The sequence below is a fragment of the Artibeus jamaicensis genome, unplaced genomic scaffold, assembly GCF_021234435.1.
Source record: "Artibeus jamaicensis isolate MK-2021 breed Jamaican fruit bat unplaced genomic scaffold, CSHL_Jam_final contig_356, whole genome shotgun sequence".
Taxonomy (NCBI): domain Eukaryota; kingdom Metazoa; phylum Chordata; class Mammalia; order Chiroptera; family Phyllostomidae; genus Artibeus; species Artibeus jamaicensis.
The window spans coordinates 47644-53643 of NW_026521804.1; positions in this window are offsets into that span (position 1 = coordinate 47644).

The following is a 6000-nucleotide window of genomic DNA, read 5'->3' on the forward strand; positions in this document are numbered from 1 at the left end:
TACACCAAGAGCAGCCTGGATCACTTGTGATCCTTAAGTCTGCTTTGCTGGAACTCACACACTCACACAGGGAACTCTTAGATTGACTTCTCAATCTGCCCCTCAGGGCATAGCAGCGCCACACATCTGGCCTCGCCTGTACCAGTCGTTTCACTCAAACCCTTGAGCGTCCATTGTGCTTACAGGTTTCTTTTCAGCCATCTTTCAGGAAAGCAACCTTCATTCCTCCCCTGGAAAGACTGGCACGAACCACACAACCAACCAAAGTACCAGGCTTTTCTTGTGGGCTTTCACTAGCTTCACAGGTCAATCCCAGTTCCTCTGAGCTTTCTGGTAATGACCAGAACCCATATGCCTCCTTCAGGCGTGACATTCCAGTCAAAGTCCTGGTTAACAAAACTACTATTAATGACTGGTCTTATTGGATTTATGCAAAGAAACCTTACAGTGTCATCATTCCTTCAGACAATGCCAAATTCTGGAGGGGTCAGGAGAAAAATACAAAGCATGATGGAAAATCTTTTTCCTTCTGATACCTATTAAGATTGCATCTCCATGCCTTATATCTTCTATTACTAACTCTATATAATTTCTTTCTAAAATTTTCACATCTCTTTATTTTTATAACTCTTCACGGACTTTCTGCAATATTCACAAACCTTTATAGCCTTTTTATTTATCTATATAATTTACTTTTAATCTCTGTTCTTTTCTTACACTGGGGAGGGCTCTACTTAAACTCAGTATCTGGCAGCAAAAGTCCCTAGTACTATAGGCATTTCCTATAGGCATCTTCTACTAAAAGTCCCTAGATTTGTAGGCACATTTTTTTTAACCTTTCTGAAGCTTAGACCTTGCAAATACCCTATAAATCAGGTGGTCACTCTTGGACCTCAGTTCATGACTTTCAAAACTAGAGCTATTCCTATCAGAACCAGTTACACAGAGAACCTGACTGCTGCAGCTAGAAACGTTTTGTACCTTAGAATGGCCAACCTTCGGAGTTGGCTGGCCCCCCGAGGTAACTTTGAACTTATCTACAATTAGGGCAGTCCATGCCAAAGTCATGGGGAGCCAGGACACCCAGATCAGCTCCCCTACATAGATAGATGACAGGAATTAGCACAGGACATGCCTCAGTGGCTGAGCTAGTCCGCAGGGGCGCAGGGACGATTGAGGGGTACTAGAGAGAAGGGGCAAACAAGGTCTCAAACTTGCGGCTCCCAATCTAGAGACAGCTCATCCGCCATCCCAGTGGCTCGATCCAGGCCTCCTATACACCAAGACCCCTCCCAGGAGGATGAACCAGCTGTCCTCCAGCCATCCCCCTACAGAGCATCACTTGCTTCCCCGACTGCACCGCCAGCTGAGCCCCTGACTCCACCCATCAGTCTCTCCACAGCAGCCTCAATAGCAGGAGGCGGTCCGTTACCCTGTGCTGCCTCTGCCCCGACCATACTCGCCGCCAATGGCGGCCCGCCTGAGAAGGCACCACCAGGGTCCATTCCAGATGCCCCCAAGGGAAGCCCAGGCAGCCACTCCACGCTACTATCAGCATACAGCTCATAATCGGAAAACAAGCCTTAGCCAGTTCTAAGATGGTGACGCCCATGCATGCTCTGTCTTCCAGGTGGTTCACTCACATGGCTCATCTATTTTACCTAAAATAGCAGTACCCTGACTCTGGTTCTGCCTGCCTGCAAAGGTCTTAGGACTCTGGTTTAAGGAATCCCGGAAGCCCCAAGTCCCCTTCTACCTGTGGGTGTAGAGGCACCACAAAGCTACTCTCCACCCATGCCCCCAAGGGGAGTGGGAGAGTCTCTGGAGCACTGTGGCAGTCGGGTCTGGGTCCAAGCCAGCTAGGCTGAGGGCTGTAGGCGCCTGTAACCCTGCCTTTTGTCACCTGCCAGTGGGCTCCTTTTTTTTTTTCCTTTCAGAGTAGACATAGAGCAAAATATGAAACACAGTTTCAAAACAACACATAGGTAGAAGCACTTTCTTGCACCAATGGGTTCACTGATGCCTTGCATAGGTATGCTGCTTTTGTCTCTGGCTGAAGCACACAGCAGACCCAATTAATCCTTCCTGGGCAGCAAAGATTAAACAGTAGATAACGTTTCAAAGAGGTCTGTGGGAGTGTCTGTCAGGAAGAGAGTCGCAGAAAACCTGGGAGACACACCCTTAGCCCCTCGGACCCTTATCATATCAATGAAAGCACTCCTAGCAGAGCAGATTTCACAGGTTCATCAGCAAGTCTTTGTGACGCCAGATTTTTCCTAACTCTAGCAAGGCACGGGAGTTGCACCTCTCTTCAGCAGGCATTCAGGCCTAAGGTGATCGAAGTCAGAAAGCGCTTCTCCCAGAATACACGGGGACTCAGGGCTTTGTCAAAGCTGGGGGGGGGGCGGTCCCACCCGCCGCCGACTTCTGACCAAGCTCTGGGGGCAGGGAGAGGAACCCGAGGCAGTGCCTGCCTCCAGGGAGTCTCCTGCTGCCGGCATTCTAGAGGTTGTCTCTCGCCCTTAGCCCCTAGGGGCAGAGGTACAATTCCAAAATCAGGCAGAGCGGTCAGCAATATCTCCCTATTCTTGTTTATAAAATCAAATCAAAATAGGCCTGTGAAATCTGCTATTTGCTATTCTCGAATGCAATTACAAGGAACAATTTCTATATACATCATAGAGTACAAACAGGAATTAAAGTAAGGCATTCCCGGGTTGTTATAACTCAAACTCTTAAATTCAGTCAGTTGAAAAATCATATAAACACATGGGATAGACAAAAGTAACAGGTCTGGTTACATTTCAATTTTGGAAGAATTAGCACAGACTTTACAAAGTTACTTTCAGCATGAAGAATCTGAAAAAAAAACTCCTGCCTGGTTGCAGCATTAATTTAGTCTCTTTAAAAAGTCTCTCTTAGGTGACCAATCCAGGGGTGTTGGTTGGAATTCCACACAGCTTGGAGAAATCTGGATCAGGAGAATTTAATGTGTGGAAAGCGGTCACCCATTGGCGAAGGCCTTTTCTGTGATATGGCTTCACTCTCATCACTTGCAGTTCTAAAGGTCATTCAGAAAGGCAAACAGCACACTCCCCTCTCCGAGTTAAGAGTTAAAATGGCCAATAAAATCAAACTTGGGGGAAAGGCTCAAGACTCTTTTAAAAGTATGATGGGCCCATCTCACAATTGCCAGACCAGTCGGATTACAAGGTCCTCACTGGCAAACATTTCAGAACTTAAAAATTCCTCACGCCTCAAGCTGTGGCACCAGAAAACCCACTTCAATGCCACCAGCCCCACTCACTGGCTGAAACCCTACCCGTTGCTAGGAAACAGCCAGCCGGGCATGCCGCCCTGGTCAGCCTTCCAAATCTCGAGGGCAGTAGCCTTCGGGGGCTACCAGTGGCCCACCGAAGTCAGGCCAGGACCCCGCGAGGCCGCGGGTCACCACCGGGGACACGCACTTGCCCGGGCGCACCTGGGCGCGGCGCGGCACAGAGGGGTCCACAGTGCAGCACTTCCGAAGAAGACCGTGGCCTCCCGCCAGCGGGGAAACCTCCGGCTCTAGGCCAGACAGTTCGACCAGCCCGTTGCGCACTGGGGACTGCCTGTCCTGCCCCCCAGCCGCCGGGCGCCTGGCTCTCGCCCTCCGACCATGTCTCCGGGGCTGCGGAGGGGAAGCGGTGGCCGGGAGGAGCGACCCAGCACCTCGGCAATCCCGATTGTGCTGAGGAGATAGCCCCCTCCTCCCGGCCCCTGCCACCTGGGTGCCGATAAGGGGAAAGAGAAGGGGGGAGGGGCGCGCACTCCTCGGATCAAAGAAATTCTTTTCTGAGTTTCGGGTTTACTTACACAGCTGAGAGGGCTCGGAGCGCTGGATATGCGCTTACCCGTCGAGCCCCAAGATAGGGTGTAGACACACAAAGGACAGGGGCACATTCACTCATACTTTCACTCTCAAGCACTCCGAGTTTAAACAATGCCCCCCTGAGTAGGGGTCAGGTGGTCGAATTCAGCATGAATTCGTCCCAAGCTCAGGTCCCTCCCCGAGTGAGGGTCGAGTGGTCGACTCAGCATGGATCCACCCAAATTTCAGGTCCCTCCCCGAGTGAGGGTCGAGTGGTCGGAACCAGCATGGATCCGACCCAAGGTCCTAATTAGAGGCGATCAGCCTCTTCCAGTCTCGGGTCAAGTCCCCGGGCCACTTACCAATTTTGGCGCCTCTGGTCTCAGGTCAAGTCGTAGTCCAAATCTCTCGCTTCCCGCCTGGAGTCTGGGCTGGCGGCCGCTGCTCCAACCGGCCGGGGCCTGAGAAATCTCAGGGCACGTGCACCCCCGCTTCCCCAGTTGGACCTCCCGCCCCCTCCCGGCTTATCCAGTCGGTGGCAAACGGACTGAATTTGTGTGAGGTCGCGTTTCCCGGCCAATGCACCAAATGTTATAGGACAACGAAGCAACCAGACACCGAGGGATTCGGGAGTACAAGATTTATTTAACGTGCACGGGCCCAGAGGAGTCATTTCCTAATTCTGAGCCCCGAACAAAAGATTCTTGGGGAATATATAGATTAGGGGTCTTCCTATCTACGTGGCAAAGCAGGATACAGAAGCAGAATGTGGTAATTAGTTCTATCTTCGGGGCAGAAGCAGAGTTCAAAGGCTAAATGTGAAAATTGCTTCTATCTGCGGGGGTGCTAGCCCTAGTCCTAGTGACTATCTGGCTACCTGCTTTATCTGCTCTTCCTAGACGGCCTTATTGTTCTCCTATGGCGCCTGGGGTCTTGGGTGGGCAAAGGTCTCCTGGGACCTCTCCCTTCATCTCCAGTCCTCATTATCCGGCCACCTGCCCTCCCAGACGGCCCCATCATTCTCTCTAGGGCACCTGGGGTCTGGGCAAATAAAGGTTAAACAGAGGTTTTTCAAAGTTTCCCATATCAGGGACAGTGAGAGAAGGGAGCTGTGTGGATGTAGGAGTATACCCTAAAGGACTTTGATATTTTAGTGGAGGCATTAGGCCTGAATAGCATTAAATAAACATTTTGTTTCCTTTTCACAAATCTCTGGCATTGAGAGATGTCTTTCCAATTGGCGGTGGACAGAAGAGCCCAGTAGATATTAGTATTTTGTCCTTGGGAGGGGCTCCTGTTGTATAGCAGTTTTTGGCATCCCTAGGTGGGCCAAATATTGTATTACCCCTCCCTCGGACCTCTTGTCCGGTAACAATAATTATTAAATAATAACACAACAATCAATTTTGTTTCTTGTACTCACCCTGTCTAATGCAAACATAAACCACATGAAAATTACATACTAACATGCAATGGACTTCAAGGTAACAAGCATGGCTAGAGATGAAGGGCACTTCATATCAATGAGTTTAATTTACCAGGAAGATCCAAATTCATAAACAATGCCATGAACTTCAATTCTATAGAACAGAGACAAATAAAAATGTATAGTCATAATAGATTTAACAAACCTCTCTCAGAAGAAATATAGCATTCCACTTTCAGAAACAAGACACCACCTCAAAAAATTAAGGATATGAGAAACATCATGAGCAGCAAATTGGATTCAACATTCACAGATAACCAATTATACACAGCTTTTCCTGCTGGCCTGCCCTAAGGTGTTATTCCCAAAAATGACCACAAGAAGGCAGCAGAGATGCAAGCTTGGAACATTTTTTATATTGACCATATTATAATGAAGTTTCAAAAAATATTCAAAGGATTGAAATTACATGAAGTTGCTGACTCTCATTGTAGATAATCTAGAAATCAGTTGTAAAGGTCACCAGAAAATTCTCACACTTGGAAGTTATGAAATTCACTTCTAAGTAATTCTCCAAATGAATCACAATTGGAGTTTAGAAATGATTTCAAGTGAATAATATTAAAATACTTTAAAAACCTATCAAAATGTAGAAATAAATCTGCATATTACAAGGAAACAGTTGAAAATTGGAACATTTTTGGAAAATTGGGGTTGGAAAATT